This window comes from Poecilia formosa, unplaced genomic scaffold (genome assembly GCF_000485575.1).
Source record: "Poecilia formosa unplaced genomic scaffold, Poecilia_formosa-5.1.2 Scaffold345, whole genome shotgun sequence".
Taxonomy (NCBI): domain Eukaryota; kingdom Metazoa; phylum Chordata; class Actinopteri; order Cyprinodontiformes; family Poeciliidae; genus Poecilia; species Poecilia formosa.
The window spans coordinates 219834-241199 of NW_006800284.1; the positions used below are offsets into that span (position 1 = coordinate 219834).

The following is a 21366-nucleotide window of genomic DNA, read 5'->3' on the forward strand; positions in this document are numbered from 1 at the left end:
ATGCATCACAACCTGTAACGGTCTGAGACTCACGTCGGCCCAGCTGGGGGTGAATGAACTGATGTATGCAGTAAAATATACAATGTTTATCATTTCAATGTTCCAGATCATCAGAACAACATAAACTGAGAAATTATAAAATGCAGTTTCCAATCTAAACCAACCTAGCTGTCGATCCAGCTTAAGAAATTCTCCTACTGGTGAGAAGTAATTGAATTAAGTTTATCCAAATTAATCTAAGTTTGTTTAATTTGACAATTTAAAAGGGATTTATTACACAAAATTCACATTTTGCACATTTTTATATTTCCATTTCTGCAATGGACTGGTGACCTGTCCAGGGTGACCCCGCCTCTCGACCCCCTGCTGACCCCACCAGGGACCAGGATGGATGGATGGATGGATGGATGGATGGATGTCCATTTGGGTTTCAACTGCTTCTAAAAACAGACCAAGCACTTAAAAAACACGCAGCTGTTTTTTGGCAATAAGTTCATGTTTATTTGGTGTCTTGAACATTCGCTATTTCATAAACCTCACAGCTTATTGGCACTGCTTGGTTACCTAGCAACCCCGGCAGAGTTCCGCCCATTACCTAGCAACCCAAACTAGTTTTACTGCTCTACAATGGATGCTGGAAAAGACAAAAAGTGTTTTGTTGTTCACTTATCATCCAGAAACTTCTTGCTGCATTCTTGTTGGTTGTGCAGGAGGCTCCGCTTCTGCTTTTCAAAGCTGTATGGTTGTATAATTGCACATCTGTTTGCAGCCATTTTCATGTGGGAAAATGCAGAGCAGCAGCTTATTTGGATTTAAAGTGACAAGAGGCCCAAAAACAGCTTAAAATGAAGAAAATCTAATTATCTAAGAATGATTTTGAGCAAAAAATGAAGAACTTTTAAATATGAATCTACAAACTTCAGTTCAGCTGTAATTGCTTTGTAACTTGTGTCTCAGTATCACTGGATTCTTCAACCTTGTAAAATGTCAGAGGGGAAGACTAAATGTCGTCCTTTTGATAAAAACCGGTTGTAGAAAGTAGTGACAATAATTCACTGCAAAAACACAAAATCTTACCAAGTATTTTTCGTTTCCTTTCTGGTGCAAATTTCCTACTGCACTTGAAGTAAGACTAATTTACAAGTAGCTTTTCAGCACAATTAGCTTGTTTTAAGTCAATAATTCCTTAATATTAATGAAAAAGTCCTGGTTCCTCTGGCAGATTATTTCATTTATAACATGGAGAAATGGTTTTGGTACCTGAATATGAAATTTTAAGGCTTTTTACCAACAAATGTATCAACAAATTTATCTGTTTAGATTTGTTGATATTGTTAAATAGTGATGGATGAAACTGAGTCCAATTCATCAAATCCTCCAACAGGAGGAATGCACGGCTGTTATGAGGGATGGTTTGGAGAGAAACCATCATCATCTTTTATTTCTGCATGTTCTCGCCATGCTGCAGCAGACATGATGCAGCCGAGCCGCGTGGGCTGCAGGAAAAAACATGCAGAACTCGGCGCATCTGGCCCCGTCCGCAATAAAAAGACGTTCAGAACAGTCAGTTCCTCCAGGTGAAGCCGAAGAGGCGAAGCGGGTTTCTGGGGATTTATGGAAAGCCACTCCACCGCTGTAAAATAAAACGCTTTGCAAAGCGACAGAATGAAGTTCAGGCCTCAGCGTTCATTACGGCGGCTCAGAGGGATAATCTCTGGAAGTTTAATGCGAAGGAACAGATTGATGAAAACAAGACAGTTTAACTGCTTAGCAGGAAAAATTACAGTTTTGTTCACAGTGAAAGTCCTGCAGTTTGTCACACAGATCATTATTATGTTGTTTATTAAAACCAGATTAAATTATGTTTTTATTATCATCTGAATGAAACACCTGCAATAAACAATTATAAAAATATAACTAATATAACTTTATTGATCCCAAAGAAAAACTTAATCTTAAGTAATAAAACTCCTTATATTTTAAAGGAAATTAAAGCTTTAAACTGGATAACTGTAAAGATAATTTCTTTCCTAGTTTCCAAGCAAAACTGTTTGTACCGTTTGAATTTTTCCAACTTTTTCACTGTTAAAACCACAAACAAACATGTTTATAGCTTGAGTGTGTAAATGAATAAAAATAGTTTTTTAAACTGTGGAAAAATTTATCAACTCACTTAAAAGCTGCTCATGACCTCAAAACCAAAACATTTGATTTTTTCAGTAAATACAGTTGAATTTTTCGCGATTTCTCTTTTTTTAACATTATTTTTTAAACATATTAATTATTTTTTGTTTTACTACTCATATAAATCAATTTATTTTTGTTTTTGTACAGCCCAGTGCATGTTGTCCTTTGTACTTTAAAAAAAGAAATTAAACTTTACATTCACAGGAACATTTTACAAATTGTAAACGCAATATATATATATATATATATATATATATATATATATATATATATATATATATATATATATATATATATATATATATATATATGGTATATATACACACACACAGGGGTGAAAGTAGTTTTAAGTTCCTTTATTGTACTATGACAATAAAGTTACGAACGTTTTAAGCGAGTCAGAGGAGGACGTGCTGGTCTCAGCCTCCTGGAGGCGTTCAGTTTGTCTCCTAATGCTGATCGACTCAAAACCTTCCGCGATCGACATATTGCAGCCCTGATCTAGCAAAGCACATTTTTTTTGTCCAGTTTTGGCTTAATTACTGCTCTGAATATGTTGTTCTTTCAGCAAATTGCCTTTTCTGAGTCTCTGTGCTCCAGTTAGCGATCAATTGATAATGAAGCTAGTTGACGATTATTTTAATAATCGATTAATCGTAATTAGTCATGATTAATCACAATTAAATACGATTAAATATGATTAAATACAATGAATCACAATTAAATATGAGTAAATAGAATTAAATACAATTAATCTGTGACTAAATAAATGTTTTTTTCCCAACAAACAAACTAAATTTACATTAAGATTTAAATACACTCTGTTCACCAATTAGTTGTCGTCTGGAGGCATTTGGTTGCATTAGTCTAAAATTAACAGGAGGATGAAGATAAATGCACACCACACTTTTCAGATTTTTGAGCTAAAAAAAGAAAAACATGGTTTTTTCCTTTCATTTTACAAATATGTGCTAAATTATCACATCAAATCTCAATGAAATCCATTGATCTGACAGGTCTGTCCAGTTTCACCAGTCTGTCCAGTCTCACCAGTCTGTCCAGTCTCACCAGTCTGTCTAGTGTGTTTTAATCATTATTTATTGCATTTATTTGCTCTGATTTGTTTCATTTTACCACCTGAGTCTGAAGCAGATTTTATCGGCTCAGAGAAAAGGGCACGATGTGCTTAACTGACACGTGTTTGGCTGTTTCTTCCCACGATGTGAGCTAACCTAGGAGGCTATTATCTTGTTTTGTATTCTGCTGTGCCGAGTTTGTTTTCCACTCACGGTTTACACACACGACTCTCAGCTAGAGCGGAAATCACACCGCATCTTCATTTGTCAAGTAAATTTTTCTCAGGTTTCCTGCAAACCATCAGCACTTAGGCACAGCATTTGATTTTAGCAGGGATTCCTCTCCAAAAGGCGTGATATTAAACATTAAGCCACTGTTTAATATTTCAGGAAAGACAGCTTTTTCTCTGCTATAGCTCCTGTAGAAGAGAAAAAGGAAAGTCACAAATGGTCGTTTCACCAGTCCTGTTTGCAAAAAACTTCACTTTTATCTGGTACTTTAGTTGAAATGCTTTTTCGAGGTCCATCCAGGTTTCAGTGGCAGGTAGGTCGGTCTATTAGAGTCAAGCTTTCAGGTTTGGTGTCTGTACTTTCATATGTGTAATCTATAAAGTGTGGTAAAGTTTAAAGACACTATATTATTATAGAAAGCTTGTTTTGCTGTTTTATTTTGATCAGTTACACAGTGTAAACATTTATTTTGCTTCTAGTTATTATGAACCTGAACTTTTCTCTACTAGTGAAATTTTTCCTACTTTATTTTGTGAAAATCTGCTCTAAACTACTAGACTGGACACTTGATGGTTCTCAGAAAAAGACATTTAAAGCAGGGTTAGGTTCAAAAGCAATTATCCTAAGCTTTTAACAGGAGACATTTTAGATTTTAGATAATAAAACCATCAGAAAACCACCTGTTTTATTTTCACTTCTACAATTATGCATTACTTTGTGTTGGTCTACCTCATACAAACTCAATAAATTACTTTATAATGTGACACCACAACTAAATATGAGTTGCTGAAATCTGAAAATACTTGAAACATTGTCTGAAAATTGTTTCCAACTACCTATTTTTATAGTTCAAATAGCAAATATACCTTAAAGGTGACCTGTTGTGCCTCCTTGAACACCTCAGGTTTATGGGTTACACAAAACATGTTCATTACATTTTTTACACCAAGTCATTGTAGATATTGACATTTCAGTCTGCTCAGTTCTACCACTTTTCAACAGTTCTACGGCGTCTTGTTGCTTTAAATCCAAATAAATAAATCAACAACCAAACACTTGTCTGTTCCAACAGCTGTAAAACTAACTGACTAAATGTGCTGGAACTCAGGTTGCTAGGTAACGGGGCTGGGCTTGGCTGTGGTTGCTAGGTAACGGCTCAGTGCCCATGGAAGCTGACACCAGACACCAAAAAAAAGACAACTTGTTGGCCAAACATGGCTGGATGTTTTTTTTAAGCATTTCAGCCAATTTTAGAAGCAGTTGAGATCTAAAATGGAGGAACAAAAACGTTATAAATGGAAATCATCTTGGCACTACAGCTCAAGCTACTGTTTTGGTTGCTGATGGGGGTTCAGCCAATCCGTGCCAAGGAAAATTAACTAGATTGACTGCTATGCAAATGCCAGCCAGTAGCGTGTCGAGTAGCATTTCATCTAGGTATCTCAACGCTCAAAAATGCATTTTCTGTAGAATATTTTAGACACGCTCTATAAAAAATCCTTGAATAGGCTGATTTTCCATGACTTAAAATCCAATAATACTTAACTGAGAATAGGTGGAGGGTACACTAAATATATGTGCAACACACTGAAAATAAAGCAAGTTAAGCTTCAAGCTCCCTTATTTCTCTCAGTGTTGGAAACCAATGAAGATAATGGAATAACGTCATACACTAGGAGTTAGTATCGTTCTTATTTTGCTCCCGTTCTTTATTTTTACCCAGTTGTTATAATTAAATGAACTGATGAGATGCCATAGGTCCATAAATCACACTCTGAAGTAGACAAATTGTTTACGCTGAGATTAAACATCTGTATTTAAAAAGTAATGTTTGTTGGAGGGAGAAAGATCCAGGGAGAGAAGTGGGAGTTTAGCTCAATGGATGAGGACCAACAGCAGTGCGCTCTTTTCATCCTGCGTGTTTTGTTGTGTGTATGAGTCAGAAAGGCAAAGGGCCAGTGAGTCACTGAATGTTGGAAAGAAACGATCCATCCAGCAGATAAGAGCCGATGTTTAACAAGAGCAGCACTGAGGATAACATGAAAAACCGCTGGAAGTCAGGTTTTCCTGTATACACTGAAAACGTTCATAGAAAAGGTGAAAAGTCTCCTTTCATGACAGTAAAAACATGTTTAGATGCACAGAAGGACATACATTTGGATGAATAACTCACTCAGGTTTGATAATTATGAACTTTAAAAGATGCCAACCAATAGTTTGGAGGAATAACAAGCTTTTCAACAATGTTGAAGAGCGTGTTTACGAGAGTTTTTGACCATTTTTCCAAAAGTACATTTGTAAGGTCAGACACTGATGTTGGACAAGCAGGTCTGACCTCAATTTATCAGCTCTAAATCATCCCAAAGGTGCTGCTAAACAGACTCAATTCCTTAAAAATACACTAGTTACGCAGCTTATTTCACTTCTAACAATGTAGCATTTTCGCTAACATTTAAAACATTTACCGCACTTAGCTTAAATTAATAAATTAAAATTCCAAAGTGATAATTTACTTGGCTGCTTTGCAAGTTTCAGTAAAATAAAGCTCAGCATCTTGAAGTTTTGGGGAAGATTTCTTCAAGCAGCTTGTATTCACGCTCTTATTTTGAAGACTGTTTACACAAAAGTTCTGCTTCCTCTCCTAATATCCTCCTCTTGGGAAATAAAAATTATGTTTACTTTATACCCAGAACGCATCAGTCATACAATAAACAGCAAATTAGTAGGAATTAGCAAAGCACCACCATAGGTGGTAGGTGTGCAATAACAAATTTTACCCTGTTGGGGGCTATATACTACGTGGAAACGTGGACATCAACATGGTTGAATTTAGCATAGCGTCTATCATTAGCGTAGACTAAATACCATGTCAGTACAGTGCTTTAGTATTTAAGATTAGGGATTTAGCGTCAGCATAGCTAACTTTTTAGCTAGCAGTGCTCATTGCTGCCTCCTTGTCATGTCAAGTGGCACTTAAGGGCTGCAGCTGCAGGTTTTGGGGAAATAAATGCACACAACTTAAAAACCTCGATTCAAAAAGCATAACATGAACCAAAAATACCTCCAGTTTGTTCAGCCGTCTCCATCTTTAGATCAAGGCACGCCTTTTATCTGTCGTCTCTTGTCAGCTTTTGTCCTGCTGGGTCTTTGCTTCAGAGTGGATTTTCACCACTTCAGGAAACTGAGACTCTCTGTTATATTTTTATTGGATGTACAGCAGGAGTCTTCACAAGGAATCGGACTGTGAGAAAACCAGTTTGTCTCTCTCGACGTACAATGTCAGGTTCTCCTCTCTTTTCATCAATTTTCACACCATTGTTTCACTGGAGGGGAGAATCCACCACACTGTGCTGCCTCAGGGCAATGCTAATTGTGTTTTGTGTTCAATCAGGAAGATCTAACCTTCTACCCTTCGGTTTTCTCCCATTTTCAGTGTTTATTCTTTTTTCTGCTCAGATTCTCATCATTTTCTTTCTTTTAATTTCGTGTCTAACATCTACTCACCCAATCTGTTTGCATAATTAGAGCGCTGTCCGAAGACGGGGCCTCCAGTTGGAAGTTGTTATCATAGATCCTGACAATCTGGCAGTTAAAATGACAGCAGGGGTCATGATGTCTGGATCTATACGCACTCTGTTCCTCACTTTCACAGCCGCCGCCCGAGCCATTAGTGCTCTATATTTTGTGATTGACGACTTGTTGAAAGACGTCCATGTTTCAATTACTTAAACGCAGCTGAGGGAGTTCAGTCTCCCGACTGTAATTTGCAAATTACATTGAAATGTTAGGAGAATTAAAAAGACAAGAAGTTTCTACGTTTAGTTATCCACGTTTTGCTTCCAGGTTATGACAGGATCTGTTGTCAAGAAGTGTATGGGGGCGTTTGATGTGCATAATTTATTTTTCTGTGTTCAGATTATAAAAGAGTAGAACTTTATTACAAAAGCAACAGCCTTACTGATTTTTTAAAACGTTTTTCTCTGTTTTTTGTCAAATATATCTTGACTTTTTACATCTAGCACTGAGCAATACACCAAAGCCACAACAAAAGATGTGAAGAAGTTTGATTTTCATGACTTAAAGAGGCAATATTACATAAAATTCACATCATGCTGCTTTTAAAAACGGATCAACAGATCAAGTGTTTAAAAGAAAAAAAAACATTTTTTTTTTTGGCAGTAAATTAATATTTTTTTGGGAAAATAAACCGTTTCAAATATCTACAGAACGTAATGTTACAAATCAGCAGGCACTCATCGCCGTTACCTAGCAACCGCAGCAGAGCTCCAAACTTTTACCTAGCAACCACAGCAGAGCTCCACCTGTTACCTAGCAACTGCTGTAAAGTCAACGACACAACACAAGAGATTGTTTACTGTCGCTACGTCCAGGAGTAGTAAACGCTGTGAATGTCAATAACTTGATGTGTTTCCTTAGTTAGAAACTTTTTAAACTATTTTGAATAATAACTGGTATTTAATGCAACATTTGATAACTAGAATAAATTGGAATTAAATTGTGATTGAATTATTTGTAAATGTGAATTGTTGATATAATGTTATTCTCTCATCAAAATCATACCTGCAGTGTTACCTTGACCCTTTCATGAATGTTTGAGAAATACGTTTATCTCCATGGCAACCATTCCTCTCTGCAAAATGGCTGGGTGGACGTAGCCCCGCCTTTTAAACGCAGCTCCTCCCCCTTCCATCTCCTTCAGACTAGCCAGCAGCAAAGACCTGGTAGAACTACAGATATGCTGAGCTCATTATAAAACTCATTAAAAGGTTAATAAATCCCTTTTTATCCCTCTAACATTGTGAGGACGTTGTGAAGGCAGAGTTTCAGAAAGAGCAGGCGTTTTTAAAGAAACAGAGGCCCAACTTCAAGGAAGGAACATTTTTAAAAGTCATATTTGGCATATACGGCATTTTGATAACAGCTGAAGGTAACATAGTTACTTGATTGTGGAATAAAATGCCATTATGTGGCTGGAAAACACATAATGCTGCCCCTCATTTGAAGGCTATTCATATCAGAGAACTGCCTCTGGTAACAATAAACACCTCCAACAAGCAAAAAACATAAATTTTACATTCAGTTGGGACGATGTTATACACTCTCTAAAATAAGAAACACAAATTCAGCTAAAATATCTTTTTATTCTATTTGCAAGAAGCATAGATAACTTTCATCTGATTTTCTACACCCCAGGGTCACTGCACTAACATAATCCATATTACCCATGAAAGCTGCAGACGTCTCACCAAAGATATGTGCATTACTTTATATCCATAAAGAAATGCTTAAGGAAAAGCTTTCCACATCAACAATCAAAGAAAAGGTTCAATAAGTTCAATTTAATTCAAACTGAAAAATGTTTCTGTGCTTTGCATAAGGAGTAGAAATGAATTAAAGCATAAGAAAAATGTAATATCCCTTCAAGAACGCAGCTTTGGTTTAATGCAGTGAATAATTAAGAGAAAGAACTTCTGAACTTTTCTGAAAAGCTTGAGTTTAATTTTCTTATGTTCATAAATGTAATCTCATTGTTTCATCTTGACAGGAAACCATGCAGCCCTGAGCAATCAGCACAAACCATTCAGGAGCCTGATAACATCGGCACCATCCACACAAGCAGCGTCTGCTAACGCTACGACGCTACAGAATGCACAACGCTGTGCTGCTGGCTGTCTGCACACAGCCGCTGAGTTTACAGGACCTAATCTAATCCTGGCTTATTATTCTGTTGCTTTTACTACTAAATAATGTTGCTGTGAATTCAGACTAGTTAAATACTATGGATTAGCAAAAAACAATAAAGTATTATAGCCACGCTATAAAAACAAGAATAAAGTTGGAATATTACGAGACTAAAGTTGAAATTATACAGAAATTGTCAGTTGTATGGAAAATAAAGTCATACAAGAATAAAATTTAAATAATAGGAATAAACAGTCAAAATAATATGTGAGTAAAGTACCATATATATATATATATATATATATATGGTATATATACACACACACAGGGGTGAAAGTAGTTTTAAGTTCCTTTATTGTACTATGACAATAAAGTTACGAACGTTTTAAGCGAGTCAGAGGAGGACGTGCTGGTCTCAGCCTCCTGGAGGCGTTTAGTTTGTCACCTAATGCCGAGATCGACTCAAAACCTTCTGCGATCGATGTATTGCAGCCCTGATATAGCAAAGCACGAACAGTTCAGAAACAATATGAAATGGGAAAAAATTTATTTATGAACTGATTAAGTCGTGTTTTAGATTGTTCTTGAAAAACTAATCAGTCACGGCTGCACAGTGAACCCGTTGATTCTTTACAGCTGACAGCCGCTCCTCTCTCTTGCAGGTACTGCGAACCCCCACTAAATCTTTTAGGGGTACGCAGTACCGTACCGTACCCCCTTACTTTTGGTAGCTAAGCTAGCTAGCTAAACATGAAGCTAATCAATATGCAGCTTCGCTAACTCTGCATATTTTCTTAACACAGCGGCTTTAAAAGGTCACTAATGGTCTAAGTGACACATTTTATTTGCATTAGGTTGCAACTGTGCCAAAATGTTTTTAATAAACCTTCAAAAGACTTAAATAGTGGGAGTCACACACTTTGTTTTTTTTAAATAAATAAAGTTTAAAGCCCTTCTTGGATTTAAATCTTCCAAACAGTCCAGTAAAACCTTCAGATTACAGATAAATCTGAGTTATCTGTGTAAAAATGAAATGAGATGCCATATTTAAAAAAAAATAAATAAAGCCCATGGGGAGATTTTAATAGCTTTTAAATGCTAAAGTGACCTGAAGTGTGGAAGTGCTTCAACTTAGGTGATGACAACTGAGTTTTCCTGGAAGCTGAAGCAGCAGAGCGCGATGCATGGGCAGCTGCAGAAACGGACCCTGATGAGTCAGAAAAATTCCCTTAAGTGCATTAATGTGTAGACTTTGTTCCTAAACCCAGTTTAATCACATTTGGTTGTGTAGGTAAACAGAATATGAAAACAAAAATACTTCAGTAAAATAATCTATAATGTTTCTTTGCATGCACTAATTGGTAATTTTTTTAAAGTTACTTATTAATTTTGTCTTTTTTCAAGTTTAATGCGATATTTGCACCAGAAAGTAGAACCAAAATCATTGGTAAGATTTTCTGTTTTGCAGTGCAGTAGACTAGATCGTTATATTCTTCATTTCAACGTGTTTCTGGTGCTTTTTGTGAAACATGCTGAGATCATCTGCCTTCTTTGTTTCTCCCAGTTTGCTGCAGCACCTATGCACACCTAAACATCATTAACATGCAGCAGCAACATTAGCAGCATCTGAAAACCTCATTTCCCTGGACCAGATCTGTCTCTACCGCCTGAAGGATCATCTTTATCCTAAAGTTGTTTGCTTTATAGGAAAAAAAGACAAAGACTAGGAAGGCTCACGGCTGCACTTTGGTATTTTCAGCCTGTCAGCTAAAGACAGAGCCTTTTAAAGGCGACCTATTATTCTTCCTTGAACCGGTTAGGATAAGTCGATGGTCTATACAAAACATGTTCATTACATTTTGTTTGCACAAAGTCATTCTTCGATAATAAGATGTTAGTTGCTCAGTTCTGTGTATTTTAAGATGTTTTAGGGCGTCCTGTCGCTTTAAATCCAAATGAGCTGCTGTTGGCCACGCCCCCTACCTCAGCCTGTACACTCACATGTCCACAACAAAACCCTCCTCTTTTCCAGCAGCCATGATACAGCTGACCAAACGTGCTGGAACTCAGCTCGGGTTGCTAGGTAACAACGAGGCTGGACTTTCTTTAAGGGTTTGGGAAGTTCTTAAAAGAACAAAGACTTGCAAAAATGTGAATTTTGTGTAATGGATGCCCTTTGAGTGGTTGTGAGTTAGTGTAGAAACAGTACAGCTTTACTTTGCCGCCTTAAAATGTGAGGGTTTATGATCGTGGCAGTGAGCCCTGGGGCATAAATCCCAGGGGAGCAGGTGAGTCGGGAGCCATTAGGATCCTGCTTCTTGTTGCCTCCATGTTTTGGTCTCCGGCTGCCAACAGGCAGAGAAATCACAGCGAAAGCCCCAGGACATCCAGACGGATAACAAACAACAAAGATGGCAAATTCACTTCTCTGTGTTTACTTAACAGGAAACAAAGACATTGTGCGTTTTGTAGTTATGAAGCTAATTCAGAGCTCTCACATCTTCCAAACAGGCGTGACCGTCAAGGCAGCGGCTCTTCAAAGGAAAAGTCATTTCAGCTCGCAGGATTTCATTTTTCTAAGATGTTACCAGATAAGTAGGACAGAGCAGTGCAGGACCTGGATTGTCTTTATGCAGCAAACATGTGAGAATGTGAGATAAACCGAAACTCATGTTTTATAATCACATTTTTATGTAGAGTGAAATTCAGACAGCCGATCCTGATGATTATGTCTCATCAGACCAATTTAATAAAGAACACAATCATGTTGAGGAATCATTTCCACTCGCAGAATAAGCTGGAAAAAGCTGCTTAAAGTGCAATATTCAAGTGATTATTGGTAATATTTTGTTTTTTTCCTTGTTTCTGCTGCTCTTTTCCTTCCAGTAAACTTTCCAATAATTTTTGGTATTGGTATTTTGGTATTTTTGGTCTGTTTTTTAGTGCAAATATCTTACTACACTTGAAAAAGACAAAACTTACTTTTTAACTTTTCAGCAAGATTTTGGAGCTTATTTAAGTAAATAATTTCTTGATATTGACAAAAACGTTCTGGGTCCATTAGCAGATTATTTCACTTATGGGAAAAATGTCTTGTTAGTTGCCTCAGTGGGCCCATTTTTCTGTTAAAACATTATTTTTCTGCTGGTAACTATTATTTTAGTTATCGATTATTCAATCATTCTGGTGATTAATCGATTAATGAAATGAAAAACTGGCATATTCTTCTGATTTTTCATTTAAGCCTTTTTATATCTTTTTAGAAATACCATTAAAAAGTGCAAATAAATAAGCCAAATCCTTTTTTAAATTAGAAAACAAACATTTTATAGCCTAAAATGCAATAACAGCATTTATTTTGTGAATGCTTGGTCATGCGTAGAAAAAGATCTGCAGCTAAAAAATTCTTCCAAAATCAACATGTGAAAAGTTCAGCCCATTAAAACAGAGTCGGGTTGGTCAGTTCATCATTAACTTATTAATAAAAAAACAGCAAAAAATGCTTCATTCATTTATGAAAAAAATCTCATAAAATGTTGAATATTTACAGAAAGTTTATTTTTATATATGTTAAATGCAAAATATTATGTTTTTGTACATTTTGGGATAATTACTGCTCTGAGTGTGTTGTTCTTTGGGCAATTGGCCTTTTTTAAGTCTTTATACTCCACTTTATGAATAATCGATTAAACGATGACTAAATTAATTGACAATTATTTGAATCATCAATTGATGCGATTAATGTTTCAGCCGTAGCCTCAAATGTGAGACACTGAATTTTATTTTTGTCAGTAGTTGTAAAGTCATAGTTTTGAAAAAAAGACAGACATGAGCATAAATATTTTTCCTGTGCCAACCAAATCTTTTAAGAAGCACCTAAATGAAGCACCTAAGATTATGCTAGGAAAACATAACAAAATAATCATTATGAAACAAAACTTTTCCAAATGCCACCAACAAAGATCAATGCTGCAGGTGTAAACTTAAAGGAAATCAGTGTTTCAGCATTTTTGCAGTTTCCTATAAACTGAATGCTGTTTATTTTTTAAACATTAGCTCAGACTTCCAGCTGCATGTTCGGCAGATTTCCCTTCTGTTTTATTTTAAAATTGTCTATTTGAAAGACTATTTTGCTTGAGGAAGACCTGCAGTAAAAACTTTTTATGCTGCTGCTGTTCTCCTCTTTCTCTTTCACGTCAGCAGCTGACTCAGCTGAAGCAGACCTTTTATTTGCGTTTCTAGCTTCTCCAGATCGTTACTGACAGTTCATCGGTACCGTAGCAAACAACATGTGGATATTGCTTCCTCTGCTGCTGCAGACAGTTGCTGAATTCGCAGGGTGGATTTTGTTTTACAGCTTAACAGTTTAACTCATCCTCACAGATGCTGCCCCATGATCAGCCGAATGACACGCCGCAAAGCGCTGCAGGACGAATTCACACAAAAAGAAATAACTTAAGATACTTTTAGTATCCTGCAAAGGTGACATGTCAGAACAGCACAGTTTACGTTAAGTAAAGACAAATAATAAATCATGCAACAAAGCTGTAATTTAGAGCTAGATATGCTTTTTATTCTCACAGCTTTCACAACATACCTCCAGGTCTAACACCCATGAAATTCCAGCTATGCTTTCCAACAATCAAGAAAATATGCAGAACATTGCACAGACTGGGCTATTCACATCCCACAGGATTTTTACATCAGGATTTTTACAGGAGGCAGTAACAGCAGCTTCTCCTCGGCCTGTTTGTCTCTATGAAGTCGCAGTAATTTTAAGATTTACTCCTTAAGTGTCTGAATAAATCAGGGGGGACAATAACTCTTTATTTTATCAGTTGTTTAAAAGATAAAGACAGTAAAAACTGTTTGAAGCTGATGTGACTTCTTAACGTTTGATACTGAGAATAGTTCTGCAACTATTATTTTAGGAGTCGATTAATCTATAATTATTCTGACGATTAATTGGATAAAAAATGGGACATTCTACTGATTTTACACTGAGTAAATTAAGCCTTTTTATACATTAAAAGATGCAATAAACAAATTATTTTAAATAAGAAAACAAACATTTTATTGCCTAAAATGCAAAGCTGCAGGATTCCTATAATAAATCTGAACTTGAAGCTAAAACTAAGACATTTGAAGAGTTCTGGATAAAACATATTTTTATCTTAAATATATTTATTTTTATACAGTTTTAACTTAATTGCTTCTCTGAATGTTTTTTTTCTCACCAATTGGCCTTTACTGGAGCCTCTGTGCTCCAGTTGGCGATTAATCAATTACTAAATTAGTTGACGATTATTTCAATAATCAATTAATCATAATTAATCATAATTAATCTGATTAATCGACACATGACTCCAGCTGGCTGAGCTAAAAATGTCAGGCTAAGCTTGTCAATCCTCTTCAGTATAAACTTATTTTTTCACCTGTTGGAGAAACAACTTCCCTCCCAAAATCTTTGCAGTTTCATAGCTACAAGGCTGTAAAACACAGGTCTTCAACTTGATATATGATTGCTCAAAATGTTGCAACTGTTACGTTTTTAGTGCAATAAATTGTAAATTCCATCTGAACATTTACAACCTGACAAGGAAATATCTTGTGTGAAATAAATACAGTAAGAAATGACTGATTTAGAAAAATGGGAATAAAAGAGTTGAGGCCTCCATTAATCGCTGCAGATAGTTTTTGATGGAGAAAGAGTCATAAGGATTTGGAAAATATATATTTATGTACCTTATCTGATCCGTTCTGGTTTCTATGAAGAGCTGACCAACCTTCCATTGGCTTTCTCTGGTCCACGATCGGATTGCGGGGATAATAGATCCAAGAGGAAGAGGAAGACATCCTGCTCCCCAGAGACACACCCTCTCCAGCTTCAGACTTTATACAGTATTTTTCCCTTCAGGTCAGAAGGAGTATATACTGCAGAGTCCCTGCAGTGAGTTCAGCTTTGCTTTTTGACTCCTGTACTCCTCACTTAAGAAATGCCTGCATTACTGCAAACAGGCCGTCAATTCTTCAGATTAGTCAGGTTAATTGATGATTCAAATAGTTATCAACTAATTTAGTCATCAATTAATCATTAACTGGAGTGTGAGAAAAAGGCACTTTGTTCAGGAAACACACTCAGAGATGCCAATAGAGCACCAGTTCTTCTAGGACTCAAACAATTAATCAATGATTCAAATAATCGCAGTGTTTCCCTCAGTGTGTTATCAGCCTGGCGGGCCACCAGGCTTTACTTGTGCCCCCACCAGGCTTGGCATTGTTAATTTATCATAGTTTTTTTATTATTATTGCCATTTTTAAGACTTTATAGTCTTATAGTGTTTATGCATTAATCTTCCAGTCTTCCAATAATGCACAACTATCAAGTGATATTTTCAAATTTCCTGTCAACTTTAAACATTTTTTAACTCAAAGACATGGCTGGCGGCTGGATGAACGACTGCTGTAGCACCAGGCTTAGTTTTCTGGGGAAAACCCTGAATCGTCAACTAATTTAGTAATCAATTAATTGTTAACTGTAGAAGACTTGATTAAAGGCCAATTGCTCACAGAACAACACACTCAGAAATGCAAATAGGGCACCAATTCTACGACTGGAACGATTAATCATTATTAATGGATGATTAATGGATGATTCAAATAATCATCAACTAATTTAGTAATTGGTTAATCGTTAACTGGAGTTTATAGACTCAAAAAAGGCTAATTGCTCACAGAACAACACACTCAGAAATGCAATAGGATACAGATTCTTCTACAAAGTAAGTGATTAATCGAATTAATCATTACTAATCAACGACTGAAATAATTTTCAACTAATTTAGTAATCGATTAATCATTATCTGGAGTAAATAGTCTCAAAAAAGGTCAGTTGCTCAAAGAATAATACACTCAGAGAAGTAATGAAGCCAAAACTTTACAAAACGTAAACATTTTGCATTTAAGATACAAAAAAATCCTTGAAATATGTTAGATGTTTTAGCTGCAGATGCTGCAATATTTGTTTGCAACAAATGATCAGGCGTTCACTAAAAGAATACTGTTGTATTTTATCGAAAATGCTTATTTTTATTATTGAATTATATGAATCTTTTAATATATTTCTAATAAATGTTAAATGACCTAAATGTTAGATGAAAAATCTGCAGAATGTGCCAATGTTTTTATCCAATTAACTGATTAATCATCAGAATTTATTACCAAAATAATCGTTAGTTGCAGCTCTAAATCCATCTATCCGTCTCCCACTCCTTCAACCATAACTTAAAGATCAAAAGAGGCAGTTTGACCTCCAATACAAAGCAAAATTCACATTTCTCCAGTTGCCTCAGACTCAGAGGATTTGGTTCATGAAGGTCAGAAGATGCAAACAGAAACACATCATCTGCAAAAAGCAGAGTCTTCTCCTTGGCTGCAGATCCTGTCAATGAAGTCCATTAACAGGGTCAGGGAGACGGGGCATCGCTGCCAGAGTTCAACCTGCTCCTCCTGGATCCGAGGGTCAACAATCGATCAAGCTTTCCCCTCTCACCTTGTGTCACATTAACCGTTACAGAGACGGTGAAACGGAAAGTGATGCATTTCCACCTAGTCTCACCGTTTCCATTAAGCCACTGGAAACGTCAAAAAGCAGAAAACTTAGCAAAAATCTGAGCTCTTAAATAAAAGGGAATTGTTTTTCCCACCAGCACAGTTCAGTCCGATTTGATCAAACTCCAAATCGTTTGTTGAAAGTCTGGTTCATTTGGGGAAGTGTGAATGTTTAATCGACTAAAAAAGCAAACTCTCAGTTCTCAGTTTGGTTGAAGTGAACTCTGGTTCGGTTCGAATGCATATGTGAACGCCAAGTGGACCAGAGACCGCTCCAAAAGCAGGAAGTGGACTACAGCACATGGCATTCTGGGTAAATACAGCCAAAACAAATGTATTAGCCTAGCGCTAGCAGGAGAAATGGCTGGAAGTCTTTTGCTGAAGACAAAAGAAAAAACTTTCAACCTCTAAAATCTGACGCTGCTCCATTTCTGTTTACATTCTGTGAAGAAGGACGATGCGCTCAGAGTCTTCAAAAGATTTTGTGTTGTTTCCTTCAGCGGTTCTTGGTGCAGCGCCCCGTCAGGTGAGGAGGGGAACAAGTTTTTCAATTAGCTTGGATCTTTTGACTCAGGGTAGTGAGAAAGCGAACTGCAGCAGCTGAAAATGTAACAAACGCTGCAGTTTTGGTCCCAAATCGAACTAAATTTACTGAACTGCAATGTGTATTTTCCAGCCATATGGTGCCAATAACAAAACAGTAGATGTGTTTTTATTACAAATGTGAGCAAAACTTGTGTTGATATTCCGCTAATGTCGAAAAAACACAATTTGACAATTCTGGTGTTTCCAATAAATAAGAGACGCAAAACAAAATCACACATGAATAAGTTTGTTCACTCTATAAGTAATTAAAAACAAGCTGCGCCATCATCTTCCAGCTACTTCCTGTTGTCTTCTTTGTGGTTTCCACCAGTAGTAACATCCAGTTGTTGATCATGTGACTCGTGCGATCCGAAAATGCTAGAACAAAAACGTTTTATAAAAAAAGTGGGGGGTTTTGTCATGTTTCCATTAAACTAATTTATTTTCATAGCTCCAAATTGCAGTTATATGGTCCATATGCAGCTAAAGCTACCTTCAGTTCTTACATCTAACTTTGAAATTGGGCCTCCGTCTCTTTAAGAAGCTCCTACTTTAGGAGCGTTGGACTGAGGAGTAGTTCGTGTAATGAGCTTGGCTAATTCCTGCTGCTGCCACTAGTCTGAAGGAGCTGAGACAGAAATATATTAAAGGATTTCTAAAACATGAGAGAAACAATCAAATCAACACCCCAGGTGTGTTTTTGATTTTTAAAAAAGCTGATTTTACGCTATTTTTTAATATTCTCTGCCATTATTGAATGTTGTTTCTTCTTATACGTCTGTTATTGAAATTCCCTCATATCTGAATTACATCCCCTGCTGTGGATCAACAAATCCACTTTTAGCTCAATATTCTGTCGGGGAAATTATAATCTACCTTGAGGCGAGTTGGTGAATTGCAAATCAATGTCAACTGTCCTTCCTTCCTCTCAGATTGCTTTCTTCCCTTCAGGTAAACAGATATTTATTTTAGAGGTTCCTTCCTCCACGCACTCACGGTGGACAGTTAAAACAACCATTAAATATTAATACTTAATTTTAGAATTTGCATAAGGAGATGGTAATGAGGCTTCTTTATGATGTGCTGCGTCATGCCTGATGTTAAGGGAGAACGCTACGTTGCTCTTTGGGGAAATCACTTATTCAGCAATATTATTTTAATTTGTAAGTCTCATTTGTAAGAGTTGTGTTGTTTGGCTGATACAGAAGAAAATTCAGATGGAGATGGAGGGACGTTTGCTGCCCTCCATCAGAGCGCTCATCCTTTTTTTTATATCTCTGGCATCAGCCGGCTACTTAAAGCAGAAATGCGGCTCTCGCTCCGAGAAGAGACACCAGTGTGGGTTTCTGAAAAGCTTGAGAGCACAGACGACAGATCCATTTTTCCTCCCAGCTTGAATTGGACTGGAGGCTGCTCACTGCCTTTTTTCCACCAGTTAATGCAGAGAAGAATATTCTCAATGCAACGTCTCTGAAACTCAGGCAGCCAGAGGATTGGATTAAGTTATAGATTTTTGCTGTTTTTCCCTCACAAATATTCAACAATATTTCACTTTAATGACGATATTTTAACTCTCTTTCTTCATGTTAGACATGAAATCAGCTGCAAATGTAAACCCAGGTATTAACCTGATCAGATCTTTTAAATGCACCAAAAAACAAGAATTTGCTCCATTATTGCTCCAAAACCACATAATCCTCTAGCAGGTGCTTTCATGGTCCTTTTTGTTTAATTAAAATAAGATAAAAAATCACGCTTTGATGTATAAACAAGGAAAATAAATTAGTTCCTTCATTTTCTATTGGATTTAAAACTTACAGCACATTCATTTGCTCAAAGAGAAGCTGGAATCGAACCCATGACTTTCTGATTTCAAGCCCTTGAAAACAACTGAATCAGCAAAAATCAGGTGAACGGCGAAGGCCTCAAAGGAAAATGAATGTTGGCGCAAAAAGTGGGTAGAACTATCAGGGCGCTGCGCTAGAGGGGCGCCAGAGGTGGAGGAAAAATTACGTCTTACTATTTATGATACAGAGAACATAATGGCACAGACAGGTTGGATTGAACCACATTTAGGAGTGAAAAAACAGCTGGTTGTTCCTTGAGGTTGTAAAGTTTTACTAGGTTGCAGTCTGACACAAAAACTGAGCAATATGTCATCTGAGTTCAAGATTCTGAAACCTTAAAGAGCTGGAGCTTCTGCTTTTATCTACTTTATCATGCAAAACATTTAGGTTTTCATCAAAATGATGCCTCGAACATCCTAGTCTTCAGGAACCTTTTGGACCTTATCATCTCCTTCCTCGCAGCGCTATCTCTACAGATCTGTTTCAGCTTTCTTCTCCGGTTATTTTCGAGGATATTTGTGAGTAAAACAGATTAGATTGAGCCGCCAGAACCGTGCGTAACGGTGAAGAGAATGGCTGTAGACATTAAACAGTTATTCCACTTACCGTGTGCGCGTCCTGGCTCAGTAAAAGCTTTCTGATTAAACGCGGAGCGCAAGAGAAACGTGGCAAACCGCACAGAAGCGGCGTCCTGAATTTACGCACAAACGGGACGCGGAGGCTCGGTGTCATTCAGCGCAGCAGCTTCTGCAGATGCTCCAGCTGTGCAGTCAGTGCCGAGGTTTACTTCACATCGCGGAGGAAAGCTCAGAGTCCGAGCGCCGCGGTCCGGGTTCAGTTGGCTGGCGGTCCACGGAACTTGAGTGGGTCATGTTGCGAAACGCAGCCGTGCGAAGAAGCCAGAAGATCCACTCCACGTTAATGTTAGAGGAAATTCACCAGGTAGCGTCTAGATCTGCGGTTCAGGTTTAGTTTTGGTTACATGGGAGCGCACACACTGCATCCCCTCCCTCCCTCCACCAGTTAAAGAAACTACACCCACACACATAAAAAACACAGAGAGGAAGGAGTGAGGCAATAGGTTGTTAAGACCCTGTGGACCCACGGAGGACTCGGCAGTTGAGGACGGGAACACGGGAGTCTCTGTTACGCAACTGCTATGATTTTAGGCTTAAAACTTTACAATTAATAGGGACATGTTTATTTCTCTCTGTGAACATTTTGATATGATTGTGCAATTTCATTCTAGCATGATTTGTAAATACCTGCAGAGAATTCAAGTGGATTTCTTGAGTATGGAAACACATTCGGGACCAAAAGAAATAAGGAGTAAATAAAGTGGAAAATTTTAAAACTTTTGGAAATGTTCTCAGTTTCAAAAGCCAGAAATATTTGCCTTTTGAAACTGAGACATTTTCTAGTTTTTTCTAGAAAGTTGTTTAAATTAATCTCAAAATTTGAGTTTTTTTTTTCCTCTAACGTTTTGGCTTAACCCCAAAATTTCTGAGATTTTTGTTTTTAATTCAGATTTTTTTTGTGTGGAAATTTACTCCTCTTTTTATGTCTACAGTGGCTATAATAACCGTCGTATTAATAAGATGATTGTGCAATTGCATTATAGAATGATTTGTAAATAAATACAGAGAATTCAAGTGGTTTATTTTTTAGTATGCACAGTAGGGACACAAAGAAATGAGTAAATTTCTCTTGGAAAACTCAAACATTTTGAGATTAATTTCAGAAATTTAAAAAAAAAAAAAGGAAATTTTTGAGTTTCAAAATTCAAAACTCTGACATTTCTGGGTATATAAAGTTGAAAACATTTGCCTTTTTGACAAAATTTTCAGTTTGAAAAGTTGGAAATTCTCTAGACAAAATCTTGGAAATTTCCGGATTTGAAAAGTTTAAATGTTTGAGGAAAAAAAAAGAATGAAATTCTGAGATGAATCTAAAAAGTTTAATTGAAAAAATGTGAAATAATTTAGTTCCATAACTTTTTTTAAGCACTTTGGTTATTTTTAGAAGCTGTAGAAACTCAAGTGAAACTAAAAAATAAAACAATAGGCCCCCTTTAAACGTGAGGAAAAAAACAAAATTAAAATTTATAGCTTCATCTTTAGATGCCA

General features: G+C 36.7%; 1 long non-coding RNA gene across 1 annotated transcript in view; it reads left to right on the forward strand.

The window, feature by feature from the left end:
• LOC107833212 (uncharacterized) overlaps nucleotides 1–20325 on the forward strand; it is a 25494-nt gene extending 5169 nt beyond the window's left edge. Inside the window, exons 2-3 of the long non-coding RNA XR_001658925.1 lie at nucleotides 11268–11280; nucleotides 20315–20325. This is a non-coding gene — a long non-coding RNA (uncharacterized LOC107833212). The remainder of the gene's footprint in view (nucleotides 1–11267; nucleotides 11281–20314) is intronic.
• Nucleotides 20326–21366: the final 1041 nt, after the last annotated feature.